At 45.4% G+C, this 23540-nt stretch overlaps 1 protein-coding gene across 2 annotated transcripts in view; it reads right to left on the bottom strand.

The window, feature by feature from the left end:
* CARHSP1 (calcium regulated heat stable protein 1) overlaps positions 1 to 7405 on the bottom strand; it is a 37752-nt gene extending 30347 nt beyond the window's left edge. The window contains exon 1 of one of the 2 annotated variants that reach the window (XM_036392364.2): positions 7248 to 7405. The gene's annotated coding sequence lies outside the window, so the exon portion shown is untranslated. Of the gene's footprint in view, positions 1 to 5608; positions 5951 to 7247 lie in introns of those variants that run through there. The other variant, XM_036392365.2, reaches the window with a different exon arrangement.
* Between the last annotated feature and the right edge of the window lie 16135 nt (positions 7406 to 23540).

Below are 23540 nucleotides of genomic sequence, written 5' to 3'. Positions count from 1 at the left end.
ACCAGTCTCCATCACAAAGAGGCTCCATAAAAAGGCTATCACCATGTTTCATAATTCTCATTGCTAGATTTTCTTCAAATATTGGAGAAAATAAAGTCACAGTCTTCACAATTGAGTAAATTTTGCCTTTGCTGGCTGAGATCAGCAGCGCTCCTGTTCTGCACCTGCCACTGCACAGAAAGGCACTGCCTTGATGAGCTGGGTGAGAAGATCCAAATCATGTATTTAATGTGTATTTACACTCCAGCAAGAGGCATAAATTTTGTAAACAGGAAATTCTTTAACGTTGCTTTCTGGCAGTTTCATTTACCCTTTTAAGAAATTGACAAGTTGAAATCACGACCAAGACTTTCTTTTATCAAATGACTGATGTAACTGAAAACAAGCAAATGTCTTTGACCAGCCTTCTGAAATCATATCATGAAGGGGAAGGCAGCAGACAAGAAGCACTGAGAAGGCAGGAGCACATAAAACAATATAGTCCATTTTGCCAGAGGGCCTCCATCAGTGTGACTGGCTGTGCAACGTAAACAAACCAAACATTAAACCAGGACTGACATAAAAAGAAAATTCCTCCTGCACTGACAGGCAAGATTAAATGTTTATTTCCTGGACACAGTCTAGTCTTTGCCTGGTCATTTTCTTAAATAGCAAATGGCAAAGAATTTGAAAACCTGGGAAAAGCAGCATTCCTGGAAAACAGAGTTGTGCCTGGAGGAACACCCCATGGCAGAGAAGTCACCAGGCCTCCCACCCTGCCCAAAACCAGCTGTGGGAAGACATGGTGAACATCAGATGCTGAATGGGCTGCAAACCTCCTGCAAACAGCCAACTGATAAACAGTCCTTTGGAAGCAGAGGTTCCCACTCCAGTTCTCGGCAATTTTATGTTTTGGTTTTGCTGTTAGTCACCAAGGTCTGCAATTGCAGCAGGCAGCTGCAGCCTGTCCTCCCCCATGGGACAAGTACACCATGGTTGATGTGACAAGTGGCTGAGCAGGACAGACCCTTTGCTAGAGGCTCTGCCAGCGTGCTGTGGGAGCTCTTCCCATGCTGGCCATGCTCCTCTGGAACCTCCTGGCTGCAGCCCCATCAGTGCCCCATCCAGCCTGGCTTCAGCTCCCAGGCAGTCCCCAGCACTTTGGCACACAAGCTCCCACCTGGATAACACCAGCACACACTTTGCTTCCCTCCTTGGGACCAGCCTTAACTCTTAGTGCTCTGTCACTTCCCCAGTCATGTGCTGCTCATGAGACATGGCACAGGACCAGCAAGGTTTAATATTCCAGAGAAAATACCAGGTCAAGGTTCTCTGTTTTCCTTGGTCCCACACAAAGCGCTCTGTGATCAGATCAGGCATGGAGCCATCTGGGTAAGGAACACGTGGTGCACACAGGCCTGCTTGCTTTTTCCAGAGAGAGGTAATAGAGCCCTCCCTTGCAGTTCACAACCCCCTCAGGATTTAACTGCAGGTTGTTTTGTTCCCTGTGTGCCTTCACCCCTCGGCTGTCTGATCACTGGGAGGCTGCAGCTCAAGCCCAGGTTTACCTTCCCAGATCCCAGTGCTGGGCAAGAAGTGTGGTCACAGGCCACCAATTATTACCCAAACAGCTGGGCAAGCACCCAAAGGTCAAATTCACAACTGCTGTCCTTGAAACAGCCCTATTTAAACATATGTTGAGACCTTGACCCTATCACCAGCTCCTCCCTGCAGAAATACACAATTCAAGGTAAGCAGAGCCTAACACTCACACCATGGATCAAAAATTTAATGTTCATTTTCTTTAGACTTCTATTCAGTTTCCAAATTGCATTAATAATGCAAGAGCCTCAATGTGAGTGGCACTACAACCAAGATAATCGTTATTTTTTAAAGATTGGATAGGTTACTTTGTTATATATATATTTATCTATCTATATTTTAAATTGACCCAAAGAAAAAAAGCTGCTGTGCAAACCAATGGCAAATAAAGAACCAGCAAAGCCCTGGAGTCCATCAGTAGGATTGTAGCACGGGAGGAACCACAGGGATGCAGCTGATTTCAGTGAGGCAGGAGGGGTTTGCAGGCTGCTGAAGCCGGTCCATTAGAGCAGGCTCAGCTCCCGGGCAGCACCCACGCCCCAGCTACCCCGGGGCACTACAGCCAAGCCTGGGCAGATGCGATCTGACTCACATGGGACTGCACAGCTTCCCTCGGGGAGGGGGCAAACACCACTTTAGTGTGCTCCACATGCCCCAAAAATGACAGGAACAAAAGCCGGGTGTCTTCCTGCACAATGCAGAGACAAAGAAAGCGTCAGTTTGGTTCCTCTCCCGGCTGCCACCGAGGCAGGGACGATGCTCTGAGGTGTCGCCTCCTGTCAGAGGGGATCCCATCTCTGCATCTTCTGTACCTTAGCCTTTTTCTCAGCCACTAGCTGAGGGAGGCAAACCAAGATCACGGCAGAAAGTGATCGTGCTCTGCTTGTTTACAAAAGCCAGGAGGCCCTCTGTTTATTCTCGGGAAGGGGCGGCGAGCACAGCGCTCGCCCTGCTCGCCTCTGCAGGCCATCGTGGGCTCCAGCATGGCAGCCACAGCAAAGCAGCACACAGACAGACCTGGGAGCTGCCTGGCCTGCTGAGGGTGGCTCAGACAAACCTGAGAGTGCTGCCTGGCCTGCTGAGGGTGGCTTGGACAGACCCTGGGAGCTGCTGAGGGTGGCTCAGACAGACCCTAGGAGCTGCTGAGGGTGGCTCAGACAGACACTAGGAGCTGCTGAGGGTGGCTCAGACAGACACTAGGAGCTGCCTGGCCCACTCAGGGTAGCTCAGACAGGCCCTGGCCAGCTGAGGGTGGCTCAGACAGACCCTAGGAGCTGCTGAGGGTGTCTCAGACAGGCCCTGGCCAGCTGAGGGTGGCTCAGACAGGCCCTGGGAGCCCCCTGGCCCACTCAGGGTGGCTCAGACAGACCCTGGAAGCTGCTGAGGGTGGCTCAGACAGACCCTGGAGCCCCCTGCCCAGCTGAGGCCTCTCCAGGCAGGCACAGGAGCCCCCGCAGCCCCGGGAGCACAAAGCCGGGAGCCGCAATCACTGCAGGAGGGAGGAAATAAAGATCACTGATCCCTCATGGGAGTTGCCTCAGGAACCAGGAAAAGACACAGAGAGAGGAGGAAGCAGAACAATTGCCTCTGCCCTGCTCAGTCAGTCAGATGAATGCTTTCTGTTTCTCATTTTATCTGGACAGTGCTGGGGACTGATGCATCATGCAAACCCAAATCATCTCTCTGCATCTCTCCTTTCTTTACAGTGCTTCAGTTGGGGTTTTTGTTTGGTTTTCCATATCAACCTGTTGCAAAAAACAGGATTAGAGTTTTTAAAACTGTTGTGCAGAAAGAAAAACAAACATTTCATCCCCTTTTTTTTCTTTCCTCTTCAAAGACTGCCACCCCTGTGCTGTGCACAATGCTGTTCCCAGCCTACTGGCCCCAGGAGATGGCAGCTGCCACGCCAGAGAAGGGATGTGATCCCCACTCATCCTTCCCCTTGATGTTAATGGGCTTTACACTTTGCAAGCTGAATTCTTCTCCTTAGTCTCTGCCAGAAACCTTCCAGCAGATGAGGGGCAGATTAATCAACAACTCTCACCACCAACATTCAGAATATTTATCAATCTAGACTTGAACAGTTACAATGCCAATAAATTTTGCTAATGCTGATCCCCATCAGTCTTTTCCCAAGTTTCAAGCAGTTACTATCAATCCCTGCCAACTCTACTCCATGCCCAGTGATTCAAAAACTGCTCCTTACAGAAACTTGAGACAAAAATAGACCAAAAGATGCAATAAACAACTTCAGCTTTCACCCTGAAGACACCCCGGCCACAATAAATGAGACCCCAAACCCTTCTACACCCCACAGCCCACTCAGGGTGAAATGGAAGCAGGGGAAGGATTTATTTACTTCTGTCACTGTCAGGCTTGACACCAAGAACAGCCTTGGCACAGCCTGCTGGTCCTATCACCTGGAAAGAGCCCCACACACCACATTTCCTCCCAGGAACCACATTTGGTGTGGTGCACAAACAGGGCCTGGCAGTTTGCTGTATCTACTGAAGCAGATACCTTCATGTTCACGGTGGGTTTCATTCTACAGCTGGATATAACCCCTGGATTCACCCTAAGGACAGCACTACCCAGAAAGCCACTGTGGTAAGAGGAGACAGAAGGCAGCATCACCTGGCCTTATCTGGCTAATTTCAAATTACTTGCAGATAAGCATTTCTGTGCTTACATGCACGTGAGTAAAGGAGAGGATGCTGCTGGTCAAAATATTTACAACCCTGGGCACAGCAGAGGCAGAAGCTCGGGACAGTGCAGGGTAGCTGCAGCCAGCAGCAGGTGCCCAGGACAGGGGGGACAGGGCAGCATCACAACCACACCCTGGGTCAGGTCACACATGGGTGTCACAGCACACACGGGGCCGTGGGACCAGCTCCTGCCGCAGCTCTGCCCCTGCTAAGGGCCACCAGGAAAAACACATGCTTTCTCTCCCTTACACCCCCACACAGAAAGTGAAAATAAACCCATTGTCAGAGAACAGGCTCATCTTTCCTACAGTTTCTTTGGCACACGCAACTTTTTTTTCCTGTAAACACCCAAAGCCTTCATATGAGTTGGGGCTTTTTTTAACTTTACTGCTGTATGTTAGTTAAACCTCTTTAGATTTAATGAGATACTAAGATGTATTTGTGAAAGCCAGAGCCCTCTGCAGCTACATTAACAGGCCTTGCTATCGTCCATTATTAATAATCAACAGAAGGAAAGAAATTATGTTTGCCAAACATAAGATAATAGGTTAAGAACAGCAGTCAAAAAAACCCTTTCAACCTTGCAAAAATTACGACGAGGAGAGTCACAACAAAGCAGCCTGAAAGTTTTCTGAGACTCTCTAAGAAATCAAATCTAACACCACAAAAGGTTTTGCAAACATTTCTCAGAAGTAGCTCGACAGGGCCAGCAAAAACAGCATCAGAAAAGAGCTCCAATTCCCCTCCTTGAAAGCCAAATTCAGAGGCATAGATCCAAAAATCAGCCTCGGAGGCTTCTCTGCAAGAGCAAGAAGTGACACGCACACACATCCAACATGCCGAGGGAGCACGATAAAAGGGTTGCTTCCCGATTTTTTTTGCTTTCCCCGTTCTCCCGAGCAGAAGTGCTGACTCTCAGAGAGGGCAGTTCACGCTACAGCAACAGAGCCTTTAGCGAGGCTCCGAGTTCTGCAGTGCCCCTCTGAGCAGCCAGCGCTGAGTGCTTTCTCTCCCCAGGGCTCCAAAGCGCTGCTTTAGCGCTCTTTGTCTCGCTCGTCACCTCTAGAACGAGCCACCCTCCGAGGAACAATGTCACACCCGCCGGTCCAAAGCGCAACAAGAAGGCGAAAGTGTTAAAAAAACGCAACAAACAAACAAACCAAAACAAAGGAAACTGGCCCTGATCTCTGAGGCGAAATCAATCCACCGGCCCTGGAGGAGGAGCAGGCGGCACCGGCACCTCCCGGGGGCTCCCCGAGCCCGCTCCCCCCGGCCCGGCCACCCAACCCCCCGAGGGATGCTCCGGGAGAGACCCCGCTCACCTGGGCCGGGCCGGGCCGGGCTGGGCTGGGCCGGGCTGGGCTGGGCTGGGCCGGGCTGGGCCTGGGCAGGACGGGCTGGCGGCGGCCCCGCTGCCCCGGCTGTGTCGGGCTGGCCCGGTCGCTGTGCCGGGAGGGCCGGGCCGGGCAGGGCCAGCCCCGCTCCGCCCCGCTCCGCCCCGCTCCGCCCGGGGACACCTGGCCCGGCCAACAGCGCCGCAACTTGTCCGGGATGCTGCGGGCACAGAACGGCGGTAAAACACGACAGCCGAGTGGAATCGGTGTGAAGGGAAGGAAGGATGGCGGGCGTGGAGAGCGCCGTGGAACCAGCGGAGTTGCAGCTGGGTAATCCTGCCTGGTGAATCCTCCCGAGCGGCGCGGTGGGGACGAGGAACGCGGCTGTGCTGTGCGCTGCCGAGACAGCGCACGGTGCGTGCTCTGTGCTGTCATCATTTGGGTGTGCTTGGCATCTCCTGCATGAGCAGAGCTGTCACACAGGGCCTGCAGCGGGACAGCTGATGGCACAGCCCGGGGCAGCAGTGACAACCAGTTAATGGTCACGGACTTTACTGGGAGCTCAAAAATCCCTGAGAGAGCTTGGGACAAAGTGTGCTGTCTTCGTCCAGCATCCAGTTTCAGCAATGCTTTCATTTGTGCATTATTTCCCTAGCTGATAATAACCCACAGTATTTTTAAAGATAGTTTTACAAAGAGAGCTTAGAAAGTGAATCCATTCTAGTTCTTTTCTACTTGTAGATACCAGACAAAGCACGCCCTCATATCATTACAAAGGTGAGACTCTGGAGACAGAAGTATACGCTCTTTTAGCTGGCTAAAATCACACAAGAAATGGCACAAAACAATTTGTGATAAAACTACTGCACACAAACCTTAGCAGGGCATTTTTTTTTTCATGAGGAAAAGCAAACAGAAGACCCATAACAGAGTGTGTTTGACCTGAGACAGGGCATCTAGAAAAGGCCTCATAATATGCAGCAACAAGCTTCCTATGTCAACCACATGGTTCTCTTCCACAGTACTTTACCTCTCCATCCCATTCTGTTCCACACAAGATCTCACCTCTTTCTAAGGTACAGTTACAGGACTGATGACTCCTTTTGCTTAAAATATTAATTAAAGCTACAATTAAATATTTATTTCTGGCAATCTTTCTCCTTTGTTTTGTGTGCCAAAACTGCTTTTTCCAAGGTGGAGGAGGATGAATGCACTGCATGAGCAAGCACCGTTCAGAGCAGTCCCCCAGCCACAATCTGGGACTACAGCTGTGCTTTCCTCGAAGGTTCAGCACTCCTGAGTCATCCCTCTTGCTTCCCTCTCTCTCTCTGCTTCCCAGGCAGACACTCACAGCCCATGGGAGTTCCATGGCAATGGATGCCCACAGCCTCAGGCTGGTTTCCAGCAACAGGGGGGGTTTGAGGGACCCTCCTATGGGTGTGAGTGCAGTGCACGCCCAGCCACCACAGCCAGGAAATGGGAATTTGCCTGCCTCTTTTTTTCAACAGCTGCTGGAGACAGGAGAGGTTCCAGCTTCCCCCAAACTCCAACTTGTCTCCCTGCCCTTCTCCTTTCTCTCAGCACAATTATTGACCATCAGTTAATCATTTCCAGCCCTCGTGCCTACCTTGCTCCTTCTGTCCCTGGTGTGGGGGGCCGGCAGCAGGGCAGCTCCTTCCCAGGATGCAGGCAGGGCTGGGAATGTTCCCGAGAGCCAGTGCTGCTGGGCTGGGCCAGCAAGGAGCACCTCACAGCTGGGAGGAGGGCAGGAGGAGGTCCAGAGCTGCAGGACTCACCTGCCTCTCTCTTTCCTGCTGGATGATCCCCTGCTTACTCAGACACTGCTCTGGGCTGTTGCAGGGACTGAGCATTTCCCTCAACAGTCCTGACAGGAGAAAAAAAAAAAAAAGAAACAGAAGGATTTCTTGATAGCATAGCATCATTATACCCCTTTTCATTCATTTAAAGTATTCAAAGTGCAATTACTCGCACAATTTGAGTCAAGGAAATGAGTGTGTAGGGGGAAGATGTATCAGGTAATGTGATTCATTAGTAATGGTGGGTGATACATGTCCCTGTGCTGCTGCAAGGATGAGGAGGCTTCTACAACTCTTAAATAATTCGATGGGTGCTGCTTGTCAACATAGGGCAAATATTGCCCACCTCTATTGAAAAGGCATGAATTGGTCTAGGATTGCTCCACACATCACAAAGACAATCCTGATTTCCAGTTGGGCTTCAGAACTATTTAATCTAAGAGCTATGGTTGGCACAAGCACAGAGAGTGTAGGCTGGACATGAATGAACTGTGCCTGGAAATTAGGAACAGGCTCTTAAAGATTAGAGCAATAAGATTGTAATAGAGAATAATAGGAGGAAAAGTACCCTTAACTCCTTGAATATGTGGCATATTAAGTATGCTTGAGTCCAGATTGCTCTATTGCACTTCATGCTCTCGTGTCCAGTCCCAGTGCTGGCTGGAACCCACATTGTGCCAGCCCCAAGAGTGGGATCTGCCTTTCACTTAAGGCTGTTTACTACTACATCATGGGATACACTCATTCTATTTTCCCAGATCCATTTTTTCCTACCAGGCATCTGACAAGTTATTGTGTGCTCTCACTATCTTAATCATCTGTAATTCTGAATCATGCTTCAGATGAGCTCTGTTCAGTTTGCAAAGCGTAGGAACTGAGGATGTCTTTGATGTTCTCAGATAAATCATAGCAGCAAGACCCAGGGAAAAAATGCTCACAAAGAAACAAATCATCCTCTGTGGTTAGGGTTAAAATTCAATTCACATAAACAAAAGGTACAAATAACCTTGCAAATAGTTTACAAAGATTTGAAATAATAAAAACAAAGACCCAAATTGCCATACAGTCATCAATAACACAGTGTACTGAGAGTAGCACTAACACAACCTTCTCAAAAAGAATTTAATAAACATCTTTCCACCTTTCCCTTAGGGGAGGATTTAGCCCCCACACTTAGTTATCAAATCCACAGCACTCCTAATAATAGGGTGAGAAATTAGTTCCTGAACCCCACAGCCAAGCCTGGGACACAATGTCATGGACAAGGAGCAGGTCAGCTCCAGGTTGTAATCAGCTCCCATTTTGTCATCCTGGAAGGTGTAGCAAAACCCTACCAAACAGGTATTGCTTAACTCCTAATCTGGCCAGCTGGCTATTTCATTTGGCTGGTGAAACAGTGACAGCTGGCACAAACTTGCCTTGAGCAGGGATATCTTCTTATGTTCCTTTTTCCTTTTCTTACAGCAAAACAGTTCCAGGTTCTTTATCAGGAAACAAGGGACTCCATAGCAGTGCAGAAGTCATCAGTGAGCAGGTTGGCAGGTGGCACAACCCACCCAGTCGCTGATCATTATTTTTTCTCTTTGCTATCTTTTTTTCAGGCTCCACTCCTTCTAAAGAAGAATTATGTTTATCATGAGCAGAGGAATCTTTTGATGCTTCACATCAGTCAGAAGCTACACAGCTACCAAAGATTTTAAGGTCAGTCAGGCTGTCTCTCTGTTGGTCCTGGTACAGTCACTTAACATTCAGCTCTCAAATCTGATTTTTCAGATCGTTTGTCTTCACAGTCAAAAGGATAAGTTTTTTACTTCAGGAAAAATAACACCTATGGATTGTGCTGAAATAGAAGCACAGAAAATCTGAGCTTTTCAGCAAGGTGAGCTCCAGGGAAATTGGGATGTTTTAAGAGGATGTTGGGATGTTTTGCCTTTTAGGTGGTTTTACTTCTCATGCAAAAGACTTCCTTAAAATAACCCAAACCCATTCTAGTAGAAAAACACAGCCTTCAAGAAGAACTGTTTCTGTCATTTGCTTTTTATTTTGTTAATATTGACTGCCTGACACAAATAAATACTGTCCCCTGCTCCCTGCTCTTCAGCTGCCATCTTCTACCCTCACTCTCAGTCACTGTCACCAGCTGCCTCACTGCCACCCTGCCTGCCCTGTGCAGACTGACATCCCTCAGCCTCTGCCCCTCCTGAAAGCTTCTCCTCTGCTTCCATCCCTGGCCAGCTCAGCACTGCACCCACCCTCAGACCTGTTTGCCAGGAACTCAGCACCAGGTGCCAAGCAGCTTCCTTTCCATTCTTCACTGAGACCCCAGGGTTTGCATGATGCAGGCTGAGGGTCAGGCAGGAGCTGATAGGCAAAGGCATCAACATTGAAGAGAGATGCAGCAGCACAGCTGCAGTTTCCTTTCCAGTACAGAGTGCCACCAAGGGGTTAATCCACAAGTGCAGTGCAAGGCAGAAAGCAACCACAAGCACTGAGGAGGGCTGAGCATTCTGAGTGTGCTCACTGTGCACAGCACTGAATCAGGCAGCTGCTTTTTGGAGTGCAAAATGTAAAAGCAGCTCCTCAACAAACACATTACCATGGCCTTCATACGAGTTTCCAAATTTGAACTGAAGCAAAGATCAAACTGACTCATATTTAACTAGTTCTGACAGTTGTCATGATCCAAAGATGGCAGCAAGTCAGACTGCTGAGCCACTCTGACAAAACTGCACATATATATCATGTTGTATTATCTGCAGTCATTTAAATACATTTGTTTCACCACACAGTGGGTGATAATATTCATAATTCACAATGATGAAGAATGATGATAATGATCACATAATTTGTAAGGATGATGAAAAGAAAAGAAAAGAAAAGAAAAGAAAAGAAAAGAAAAGAAAAGAAAAGAAAAGAAAAGAAAAGAAAAGAAAAGAAAAGAAAAGAAAAGAAAAGAAAAGAAAAGAAAAGAGAAAGTAGCTATGCTCTGTCCAAATGAATATACAGGAAAATCTTTGTGGTGAAAAAGAGCCTACAAAACAATCCTCTCCCACACTGTGGTTGGGTTGTTGTTGTGACCTGCCTTGAGAGATGGCAATTGCCTGTGGAGAGTTACCTGGGGGAATTTCCACATTTCTTCTTCCCTCACTACCTGTCCATCCTCAGATTATGCACTGTTCTCCTCTTTTCCCAGTCTGTCTAAATTCTGTTTCGATCCCAAATTGCACGCAGAGGTCACATCTGCACTTAAACTCTGTATCCTGCAAAGAGCTCTGTTCACTATCAATAGACATTCTGTCATAGCTGTGGTTAAACTGATACAAATATCTTTTCCTCCCTTTTGGTGAAAGATTGACTCTTATTAGCAATAGGAATTACCTGGACAAATAGATTCTTCCAAAACACTTGAAACTGCAATGCGCTACACAGCAAGAAAAAACTATCAATAACTGGAATTTTTTTTTCCTGAGAAAAGGCTTAGATAAAAATTCCCATGGTGCTAGAACTATCAAGTGAATGAAAACAGAGATGGAAAATAATACGATGGGGAGAGAGCAGTACCAGGCTCCAATGTCCTGCATCCAGAAGATTCTGTGCTCTCGTTTCCACAAGTTTGGAGCAGGACCCACAGCCACAGTCCATGTAACAAGATGCTATTTCCTGTGTTAGTGATCAATGTGATATATGGATTAGAATATTTGTGTTTGTTTAATTTTGGGCAATGATCCCATCAGCATTTTCACTCCCACACCAGGGAGGGAGAGAGGCATTCTCCCAGCTACGTTTTTTAATGTATGGTTACTTGTTTCAATCTACAAGACACAATTAAAGGCACAGTCTCTGTCTTCTTTTTTTCCCTTAAAAGACTCTGAATATTAAATCTCATGCACACATTACCCCCAGCCTTCTGAAAACTGACAACAGCAAGTTAGATCTGGCAAAACAAGGATGTTTTCACAGGCTGGCAAGCCTGCCCTCTTGAAAGCCTACCAGGTTTAAATATTTAATGATCAGTCTTAGCATTCATTGTCCTAATCAATTCTTTTTTTAGATACGAGTCTGTAGAGTCTCAGACAGTGCAATCAGGCTGTGCTGGAGACCTGTAGAGGCTTCTCACACCAAGCAGCCAATGGCTACACTTGCCAGGAAAAGAGATGGGGAGGCAGAGCTCTCTGCCCTGTTCCATTAGAGGCACACTGAAGCCATAAAAGGGCAGATGGCCTCGAGATAAATTGGCTTTGACAAAGCCAATTTCAGAATATCCTTCATGCTGGTGGCATTTTTTACTTAGAATTAAATGAAATGGAAATTTTTACAATGTTGAAATAAGGCAAATTCTTTCTTGGAAGGCAGGTGGACAGATGTAAGGCCCTCACATGCAGAGGAGCTGTGCAGAGGGTGCATGTGAGCACAGACAAGGGCTGGGTTCAGCCAGGCAGTGGGGCACACCATTTGTTCTAGAGCCCCATGGAGCACATGTCAGGCTGATGGAATATAGGAAATAAAACTGACAAATAGTCAGAAAACAGTGCCTGAAGCCATCTTTTGAAAAGAACTGAGGAACTTTCAGCCATAGGCTCCTCCTCCTCTGACTGGGGTTCCCAACCCTCCTTCCCTTCAGGAGCCAAAATATTTACCCCATTCCTTTCTGCAGAACAATAGCCAGAGGGGGATTGGTGCTTTTCCCCCCTTTTTAGAGTGCTGACCCATCCCAATGAATGTGGGAACCTCCAGCAAGGGCAGTTCCTAGGGAAGAGAAGATTGCTTGAGTCTCTCAGCTGGTCTCTGTTGGCCCAAATGTACAAATCATCTCAGCGGGAGCTTGGGTTCTGGACTCTTTTCATACAGAAGATTCCTCTCATCAGTAGGTGATCCTGTAATCCCTTCACCATTGGATTAATAAACCTTGGACTGTTCTTATCAAAAAGAACTGCACTGACTGAGAGCTTCAGGACTGAAGACCACACAGATCCCCAAGAGATTCACGTTCCAGATGTAGACTCAGATCAATTCAGACAGAGGAACAGACTAAACCCCGCTCCCTCCACAATTTCAGTGAAGTGCTGAGGTTAGTGACATCTTGCATTGCAGAGAATAGTTCCTAGGAAATTATTTTGCTCTAACTGAAGCAAATGAAGCAAACTGAATAGTGCTCCCTACCCTGGTGTTTCTCTTGCAGCCCCATGGACAGAAGCTGAGCTGTGAGAGCTCATTAGCACAGCCCTCCTTTGGGCACAGGGCTGCACCCTGCATTTGATGCTTAGATTATGATGTGCCATGAATACTCATATCTAAATAACAGAAATCAAAATTGGTTTGAAAGAGATTTAGTGAGAATTCTGGTTGGCAGGAGAAGGGGAATGGTGTATGCAAGGATTAAAACCTCTCCTTACAGAGGTGCAGGACTGATCTGGCTTGTTAAAGCCACCCAATAAACAGCCCAATAAACAGTGGGGCTGTTGTTTTTCTAACTGCAGCTTGTCCTTAAGAAAGAAGCTTGTTTATGCTTTCCACAACGTTCACAGGTTCTTTTTATGGCACTTCATATTTCTCTACTGCACAACTTGAATAGAGATTAGGAGAAAATGTAGCTGTGCTTTATTTCAAAGGGCTGTACAATAATGACAATTGTACAGTCCTTTGGGTGAAGTCCAGGACAGCCACAACTGAAGGCATCTTACAAACTGATGGACAGGATGAGCTGATAAAGGTAAACCTGTTTAAATATGATTGGAACATTCTGAGAGTACTTCTCTAGATCAGATGAGTGGTAAGAAAATAGTCATTAGTGTATTGAGGTGGAAAATATATGGGAATATTTTCACTCATTCTCTTGCAGAGCTGCACACTTCTCCATTCAAACTGCTGCTGCATTCCACCTCTGAGGAAACCCTTCAAACACATAAAGGGGGTCCCAATACAACCAACCATTTCATCCTGTAAATCAGCATATAGTTGAATGCACAGAAACTGCACAGAGTAGGTAGAGATGTATCACTCTGTATTTTATATTGACAGAAACATTTGTGTGTGGTACAGGCAAACACAAACAACCCTTGATGCGAGGAGTTCAATGTACTTTCTGCAAGTCTGTGTGCAAGGAAAGACCAAACACTGACAAAGAAACTGACAATTAAGAAAATGAATAGAAATTGTTCATCTAATTTTGAATCTTCCTCAGGAGCTCAAATATCAGAAAACGCTGCTCAAAAACGTGTGCATGTGGAGAGAGTCAAGAACAGGTCAAATCCTCTGTACAAATTTGATGGAGTAAGGGAGTAAATGTATTAAGTCAACAAGTAAATAAGATTTAAAATCTCCAGGCAGCGCCATGTCCATTCGATGGATGAGTATTGAGGCTCCCTGCAGCCATTCTGGGGGAAGGATCTGGAACAAGGGTGCTGCAGCTCCTGCAGGGAGCCCCCCAGTGCTCACTCCATCCCTCTGTGTCCCTGTGACCTTGTTTGTGCAGCCTCCAGAACCTTCTGCAGCACAGAGGGTGGTGAATTGTCCTCAGCTCTGGCTGGCCATGGCTCTGGAGGTGTTACACACACACATTTCCCACACTGACCCTGCTCCCAGCACCAAAGGAAATGCTGCCCAGCCCTTTTGTTTCAGAGAAAGCAAACAGGAAATACTCAGCTACCTTGCTCCCAGTCTTTTGCCATCCTCCTCACTGCTTCCTGCCTCTGTCTGTTTTGGGAGAGAAGTGTTTGAGAAAATTCCTTCTTCCACAGTTCAGGTTTCTCTTGTGGAGGCAGATTGAGCCTTCAGTGTCTCCTGGGGTTCTCCCTCCTCCTGCCCTCAGGGTGGGGAAAGGGCAGGAGCAAAAGAAGGATAAAACCAGGAGGGCTCACAAGATCTGCTTTTAGTTTTAGCCTTTCCTTCCTTTCAGCTGAGGGCTGTTCTCACAGCACAGAGAAATTGTTCACAAAAATTCTCTCTGTAGTGACTGGCTGGGATGCTTTGGCAGTGGGAACTGGCCATGCAGGGGCAGGCATCACAGTATTTTTTTTTAACTCTTTAAACTGACAGTTCCAGGTGTTGATTTCATTAGTTATTTAGCAGAGTCAACCACTGGCTCTGTATTCTTGAAAAAACAAAACAAAACAAAAACAACCAAAGAATTTAATGCAGCCTAACAATTTCTTGTTATTTTCAGAAAATTCTGAGGCATTAATGCAATACTAAAAAAATTAATTCCTCTTTGTATGGCAAATACAAAAATAGAAGGATTTAATGTTTGCATCGCACTAGGGTATAAGGCAGGGGAAGATTGGAAACATTAGAGAGGTGTTTGCACAAAGATGGCAGCTTGAAGTGGCTGTCCTTTCTGCTTGTGATGAGCTGCAGTGCTGCAGAAATGTCCCATCTTTGTTGGTTTTTAGGGAATATTGAAAATTATTTTATGCCAACGCCGTATTTCCTCAAGATGCAACAAGTCATTTGAAAATACTAAAATTCCTAGAGACATTGTTTGAATTAAATTATATCTTTAAGAAGAAATCAGTATAACACTTCCTACTACTTCATCAGGTCAGTTTGCACCTCATCCTTCTCTCCAGATTTTGCAGAGCTCTGTGTGTGTTGAATTCCTTTCTGCTGATCTCTAATTATCTTTTGACCCCAGGAAAGATTTCACAGTCAGCCTGTAGAGAGTCACTCCTGTGCAGTGTTGTTTAGGAACAATAACCCCAATACATGCTCAGTTTTACATGGGTTAGTGACAGCTTTGGGATGTGTCTAACACCCTTTAACCTTTGGGAAAGCAGAGCACACATGAGACAGCAGCCCTTACCAGCTCTGATTTTTTCAGGATGATATTAAATCAATATTTGGTTCAATTAAACATTCAGATGATGCCATGACTACCTCCAGTCTATGCTGAAGTAAGGAGGACTAAATAGGAATAAACAGGAAACAACATTCCAGATCATAAACACTAAAGAAGGAGGAGGCTCCTGTTCTTTAGGGTTTCTCCAGGTATAGGTTGTATCCAGGTGACAACAGTATTGCAGCACTGCTCTTCGTTTCTTTTTGCAATTTTCTCCTGTAACCTTGTGCTTTTCCATTAATCCTCCACTTGCACTCTCAAATTCTGGACCAATGCACCAGAATTTGCTGTATAAAGGTTGATTTTATTAATAATATAAATTTTTGTACATGGTCCAATACTTAACCTAGACACATAAATGTTTCAGCAGACATGAGAGGAATAAAATCTTCTGGCTGACTTGGAAAGAAGTGCTCACTAATTTCACTCTGTGAGCAGTGTGGTGATTCCCCATTCTGAAGCTAAATCTGCTGCAACTCCATCAAGGTTATCACTCTACAGCCTCTTGAAATACCACCTCAGTAATAGGTTTAGACAGTTTTTATTATTATTATTATTATTATTATTATTATTATTATTATTATTATTATTATTATTATTATTATTATTATTATTATTATTATTATTATTGAAATTTCTTAAATGCTGCATCATGGCAGAGATGCTTTATGCCAAATACAATGATGCATTTAGTGCAACCTGTATTTTCCAATTCAGTCCATGTTTTGTTTTGAGCTGATTCAGAGTGAAATTGCTTTCAATTTTTCAGTTCAGCCAGGCAATCGAAGAAGCAGCCCTGCAGCCTCACCACTGTGCTGCCACCAGGTACCCAATTGTTCAGGGATGACTTGCTTCTCTTTTGAAAAGATTGGTCAGCCCCAGATCTCCCTTTTGTCTGAGACATTCACAATTTATGCATGTGAAAAAGAAAATAAACAAACAAACAGAACCAAAACCCAAACAAAAAAACATTAAAAACCATAAAAACCAAAATAAAACAAGCAAACAAAAAAACCCAAAGTAAAACCAAACTAAACCAGATATTATTCATATTTTCAAGTTCCTCATGATGTACTCAGGTGCTTTCATAACAAAGGAAAATGTGCTGATAAAACAGACTTGAAAATAAAGAGATGTAATCTTGTTGAAGTTCAAATACCCCAGCAACGCCTGATTTTTCAAACTAGGAGTCAGCAGGAGCACTCCCTGCTCATGGGTTGCAGCGTTCACTCTGAATTTCCCTTAGTTTGGTGAAGGTGAGCATCTGCATGCCAGCTTTTTGAGCATCAGGAGAGCTCAGGAGCAGGATCTGAGCCTGCTGAACACACAGCCCTCCCTCCCCTCCCATCCCAGGCCACAGCCTGGTGCAGTTTTTCCATCTTCCCAAGCTACACACATTTCTCAGCTCTTTAAACACTCTGCTGTCTCTCGAGCATAAAACCTGGGGGCAGCCACTTGTTTGGCACAGAGGGGAAAAGTGTCAGAGGAAAAAGCACAGCAGCAATGGCCCTTGGACAAAGCAGCTCCACAGCTTTGATGTTTCCTCTCTCCTTTTCCCTAATTGACTCCATGGCTGCTCTCTGCACAGAACCCAAAAAATGCTCTTGCATTGGAGCAATCTTGGTATTGGTTTTGGGCTTCTCATCTTGCCACGTGTGTCCAGTCCACACCAGTGTTTCACTGCAGCCTGTGGTCTGCAGGGATAATATGGACTAAAAAAATAAATTCTGTCTTAATTTGGGGTGTTGGAATAGGGGACTATTTGAGACACTATGCACTATTTCTTATGGCAACACAGAAAAGTACACTATTGTCAGTTATTCCAAATCCACTGTCCCAGGGCCAAAAACTCAGCTCTTTTCCAGTCACAGGAACCAGGAAGCTGCCAAGCCAGGATGTCTCCATTTGTGCCAATGCTGACACAATTGTCAGGGCTTTAGGAGTCAGCATCACCCTAACAGGCAAATATTTACCCTGCAACTGTTATTCCACCTTCCAAAAATGTAAAGCTCACTAGCAGGCAGTGGATTTTATTTTAAACAATGTGCCTGTCTTGTGGTTCCATTCTTGACTGAGAAATTGCTTGTATTGGTTTTCCCTCAAGGGCCTCACTTACAGTAAACACAATTAGGGCTAAAGATATTATCTATTATAAATCATCATTAGAAACTGCCTGTTGCTTTTAGCTTTGCTTTGGGTGTAGTCTGCTCTAGACACAAGCCATCCCTCAGTGATTAGGATGCTGCAGCTCCACATCTTAAAACCCTTCTTAACTTTAAGGGCAGCCTTAGATACTGCAGACTGTAAGTCACAGGATAATGATTTTACTCAAAAAATGCTGCCAAAGGTTTTTTAATCTGGTTATAAATTTAAGCTGGAAAGGTTCTGCTACTGCTGGCTGCAGCACCAAGCTGGCTAAGGAAGAGGAACAGGGCACAGAGTTCCCAGGAATGTGGAAACCCATTTGGCACTGTCCTTGTGCATCAGCTTTGGTTTTGTGTGAGTGGCTGATGAGTGACTCTGTCAGGAGTGTAAGAGGCTTAAATCAACATTTCCTGCCTTTGTCCTGGAAGTGACTTTATTCCCAGAGGATGCCACTGGACAGGGTACTGATAACCAACCCTTCCAGATCAGCTGGGAGGGACAGAATTTTTCACACTTTTTGTGTGTTTGAGTGTTTGCTGCTTTAGTTCCAGTAATTCCTCTGCACAAAGCACATCACAGACAGGCACAGGCCAGGACACTCCTGCCAGCAGATCCTGCTACAGCCCCTCCCCAGGAGACACTGAGAGCCAAACCTGAGCTCCCTGACTCTGCTGCCCAGGGAATGTTTCAGAGCAGAGCAGGAAGCTGACAGCTCAGGCAGAATGTGACTGCTCAGCCCCTACAAAAGCATGGATGAGGCAACTCTGGGTCTTTCTCTGTCATTTGGGTTTTGTCAACAATGCTGATTAATGCTGTTACAACAATCCAGAGACTTACAAAGGCAGATGGGAAAGTGTCATAGCTGACAGACAAAAAAGGAAAAAAAAATAGTATTTCTGAGCTTCTTAATGCACTGCTCTGACTGCTCCAGGAAACTCTGAGCCCTTTTGCCATGAGCCACTGAGAGCAGCACCCAACCAACAGCACAGCAAGAGAAATACTCCATTTGCTCTGCAAGAAAAATTTCTGTATTTCACAGCATTAATCAATTAATCAGTAATTTGACCATTTTCTGAGAAATAAAATGAAATAGATGCCAGGAGAAAAGAGGGGTCAAGGAAAAAGACTAGGTTCAGCCATGAAAGGTTTTATAATCTTTTAATTTCTTGCATAATGTCATTGCTCCTAATTGATAGAGGCACCATGAAACAGATGAGTTATAATATATTTCTCTGACCAGTAATTTTGCAAGAGCTAATGAGAGACAGAGCAGTGCAAAGCATATCCAGAGGTACGTAATCTAACACACTCTTGTTTAATTATTATTTTTTGAGAAGAAACACTTCCCCTCCAAGCAGGGCTGTTCAAGAGAAGCACACTGTGCTCAAATTAATCTGCTCTCTGACCTGTCACTTGCATGAGTTCCTCATGCTCTGAAAGTGAAATCATTTGGTTAGGAGCACCAGTGTGTCTCTTGATCTTTCAGTACATAATCACTGGGCATCTTGCCTGGCAAAATATCTGAGAAGCAAATGGAGCAGCTCATGTGCAGCACTGAAATCCTCCTGAAACCAGTGTCCAGTGAAATACAGCCGGCCCAGGTCAGAGTTTTGTGCTGAAGGAGTCCTCTGTATCTTCTCTTTCAGCCTAACATACTCAAAACCACTTTAAAATTAAAAGTGGCATTACAGAACTTCAGACACTTCAAAACTAAGCTGAACTCACAACTGAAGCACTCAGCTGGTGCTCAAGATACCCTGTGCTGGCACAAAGTCATCATCTCTCTCCCACAGTGCCTCCTGACAGCACTCACACAAATTAGCTTTGGATGTGCTCTGCTGGAGTTATCCCCATCTTCCTGGGTCAGGATTTTAAGAACCTTCCACAAGAGCAGCCCAAGGAGTTTAGAGCACAATAACTCTTTCTTTGACATATTCTTTTGTCTTATTCTCTTTTCCTTCGAGCTCACACACATAGCCAGGAGAATTCCCAGTTCCTGCACTTTTGGATTACCTAGCCTGCTCAGCTCTCCTGTGTAATAAATTAATAATAGTTAATAATTAAAGTAATAATTAAACCCCCCCAAGGACCTCACTTCTGGTCCTTGGGGGGGTTTAATGATTTTGCTGTCAGCAAATACAGGGATGTTGCATGGCTCACCCAGCAGCTGGAACAGCTGCCATCCAGCTGAGGGACACAGCAGCCCAGGCAGCTGGTACCCACAAGAGTAAACAGGGGCAGAGTTTGTCTCTTCAGGCCAGGAAAAATAAAGGTGGATCAGTGTGGTTTTCACTTGCCCACAGTGACCACAGCTTCCAACATCTGCAGGGCACCTGGCTGCTTTTTCACAGGGCTTGCAGAACGAGGACTGCATTAAAAAGGGTGGAATTTCAGCAGTTTTTTGGGACTGAAACCTGAAATAGCAGAAAATGGCTTTAAACTGAGCAGAAGTGACTTGTGAATTAGAAGGGACATACCCCAGCATAAAGATGTGGTTTCACAGCCTGACAGGAGAGCATTAGGCAAATTCTACAGTACAGTAAGTACCTTAACAACCATCCTGCTTACAGCTGATTTCAGGATAATTCCCTCCCTGATCTCCTGGACTACCTGTGCACACCTTTAACTCTCTACAAGTCCCTCTTGACATAGTTTCAAGACAGATAAACACAGACTGATAAACATTTGGACATTGCTGGACAAGTTTCAGAGAATTGTTCCGGCCACAAGACCAATTTCCTGCTGTGACTTTTGTTTCTATCAGGAAAAGCACTGCACACAAAGTAGAAGGGATCACTTCAATAAGGTCTTGATACCTCAGCTGCTGCCCAAGGCTCAACAACAGGGTCATTCAGATAGGAGAGGGCACCTGGAGCAAGGCCAAAAATAACTTTAAAAGTACCTAAACTGTGAGGAAGGGATTATGGAGGACTGCAGGTTCTGGCCCCAACTTCAGCTACAGAAGAAAATCCCATTATCCTGTCCCCACACAGATCTTTGAGTGGCCTACTTTGAACTCAGTGATGGAAAGGATTCATTGCTTTTAAGCTGTAATCTCCATGTAAGAGATGAGATCCTAGGCTACAGACCTTGTGAGTGACCATTAATAGGCAACATTATTTCTTGTTTTATTTCTGATGGAATAGATGATAAAAGATCTAAGTAGATGGCTCTGGGTTTTTCATTACTTCTGTTTGGTTTTGTAATTCCCTAATTTTGTTAACTATTCTGTAAAACTGCTTGGAAGCAGATATTTTGGGATGTAAAATACAAATACATTTTAACCTGAGGCTTGTAAAAGCAAGCAGCAGATGGGCCAGAGGTGCCCTGGTTCTGTCAGTGCCGCCGTCCCGAGCTCTGGAGCTCTGCAGGCTGCAGAGGGCAGCAGCCTCTCACCAACCCCAGCAGGGCAGGACAAACCAGGAGCTGCCGTGTGTGCCCCTGGGCTGGAATCCACTCCTGCACACCGGCTGCTGGGCTGGCTGAACGATTCCAGCCAGAGCTTTCCATCTTAGCACAGCTTGCCCATGGAACACTCACGTGCATTCTAGTTTTTGATTTTATGACATTGCTTTCTACATATCACACTCACAATCTCAACAACTGGAGTTGTACATAGTTAAATTTACATGTAACTTGTGTAAATTACTCTTTGGCCAGCACCATCTTCATCAAGACACCAGGCACACAGAAAAGCTGCTTTGTCCTTTGTGCAAGTCAGAGCACAGGGAATGCTGCTTTCTCTAAGTGCAACCTCTTTTCTGGCAGATTTTTTGTTAAGTGCTCTAGAAGTTCAATGAAGGGAAAGAGGTAAGAAAAGACACGATTGTGAACTATAAAAGAGGAATATATGTTCTCTTATAAAATGTCATTCTTTACCTACCAGGCAGGTGAAGCAATCTTCCAAGAAAATCTCGGTGTATAAATTCCAAGAACACTTTGCATTTCCAGGGAGTTACTGGCTGGGATTTGTATGGCAGTAATTCAGCCATTAACCTGCCACAACTACCAGCAGCTGTGCTGAGCTCTTCCCATCCTTTCTCTCACAGGAACGATGCTCTACCCAGCTGCTCCTTTCAAATGAGGAAATTGAAGCAAGGTCCAGGTGCTCAAGATTTAAATTTAATTCTCTTGGAAAGAAAAAGAAAAAAGCCTAATTTTCAGATAATTTTGTTTGCTTCCAGAAGCTGACACAGAATATTGCAGGTTGGAAGTGAACTATGAGGATCATCAAATCCAGCTCTCTGCTCTTCACAGGACTGCCTAAAATTAAACCTAAGAATCACAGACCTAAAAAAAAATCAAACCAAAAAAGTCCATCTCAACTCATGAACTATGGATGCTCAAAATAAACAAAAAGGTGCATTTGCCATTGCAGAGCCCCGTGCAGGGACTCAGGTTAATTACTGCCCCAGTTAATTAGAGCCCTCCAGAGTCTTTGGGAGCCTCCCCCAGGCTGAACCCGCTGCAGCTCCCTTAGCTCAGGCTCCTCCTGGCTGCAGGAACTTGCAGCCCCTCTGCTGAGAGGGATCAGGCACTGGCACTCTGAGGTTTTGAGCCTTTTGCATCCTTAGACCTTGTGGTGGAAGACAGGAGTGCACTCACCCCTCTGTGTACAGCAGCATTCCCTGGGGGAAGCAGCTTTTAAAACATTTGGATCGCACTTGCAAAGGCTGTGCAAAGTCAGCACGGTCACATCTTGGCCTGTTTAAACTGTGCTCAATCTCCTTTCCACGTTGTCCACTTGTATAATTAAAATAAAACAGAGTTCTAGGGACAGCTGGAATCCTGAGATTCTTATTCCTGTGGTACACCAAAGTGTGCAATTAGACAATAATTCAGGCCTCTGACCACACACTGTTTCTTACATCAGAAACATCCCAGACTTGCAAGCCAGCTGTGCTGATCAGCTCCTTCCAGCATCTCAGTCCTCACCACTGAAGTTAATTAGCTGGATGTGGATAATGAACTTCCCAAATGACCCTGAGGGTTAAGGGTCCACTGCTCCTCCTTCCCAGATCAGCATGATGATCTAGAAGGTGTTCTTGTCATGTGCACCACGTAGGTGGCAATCCTGTTGATTCCCATCGTTAGAGAAATCTGAAATCCCTTTAATTCAAGCAGAAAATGTGACACCTCTTGGACATGCCAGGCACAGCCCAGCTGTATAATCAGCACTGTCAGCACCACAGTCACGTCAGCAGAGCAGGCTTTGTTCTCCCTGCATGAAATTTCACAATTCCCTTTTTTTTTTCCAGTCTGTGAGTCTAATCCTTCATGATTCTGGCTCTAGCAGTTGTTAAGGTGTGATAATAACCAGGAGATGCAATCCCAGGCTGTGGCAGGCTGTCTGCTGGGGTTTCACACTGTGCTCCATCACTCCAGGGCTCAGCAGTGACCTCGCAGCTCCCACTGCAGCTCTGCCTGCCCTGCCCACACCAAACTCTGCTCCAGGCTGAAAGCACAAGAATTTCTCTCAGTGGCAGGGGTGTATTTGCAGAAAATTAGAATTTGTTATGAGTGCAAAGGCTTCTCACATAACAGAACAGTCTCCACTTGAAAACCATTAACAGCCACGGTGGTCAAAAACAGCAAAAATTTTTTTAAATGAATAAATTTTGAAATGTTCTCACTGACTTCTCCCATGTATTGTTTCAAAACTTTTCAAATACCAAGATAGGATTGTGTATTTTTTTCAAAATCCAAAATAAAAATAAGAAAACAATGATTTTCATAAAGGTATTCCTTGCAAACCAAGAGGGACATTCACTCATTTTCCTTTGATTCAATCATTAATTTTGAATTAAACTGTTAAGTGTTTTCTGCCTCACATAATCAATGAGCAAGACTACATGGATGTATAACCATCCTTCTGACACCAAGCTCAGAGCTTTTAAAACTGTTATTTTAAAAGGAACCAAAAAAAAAAAGGAAACCCATGACAGTTGTGCTGTTAATAAAACTGGCCAATGGCTGAGGTCTCAGATCAGATGAGTTGCAGAGGGTACAGTGATTTTTCAGATTCCTGCATGATGTGCTGTAGGTGCTCTTTCTACATCTTATTTCAGTAAGCAAATTACCAGAAGAAGCCAGCACCCAATTTGTCATGCTGGAGATAATTTTT

Source organism: Molothrus ater, chromosome 16, assembly GCF_012460135.2.
Source record: "Molothrus ater isolate BHLD 08-10-18 breed brown headed cowbird chromosome 16, BPBGC_Mater_1.1, whole genome shotgun sequence".
Classification (NCBI taxonomy): Eukaryota; Metazoa; Chordata; class Aves; order Passeriformes; family Icteridae; genus Molothrus; species Molothrus ater.
The sequence above is the reverse complement of the archived record's forward strand: the minus strand, read 5'-3'. Positions and strand labels throughout refer to the sequence as shown.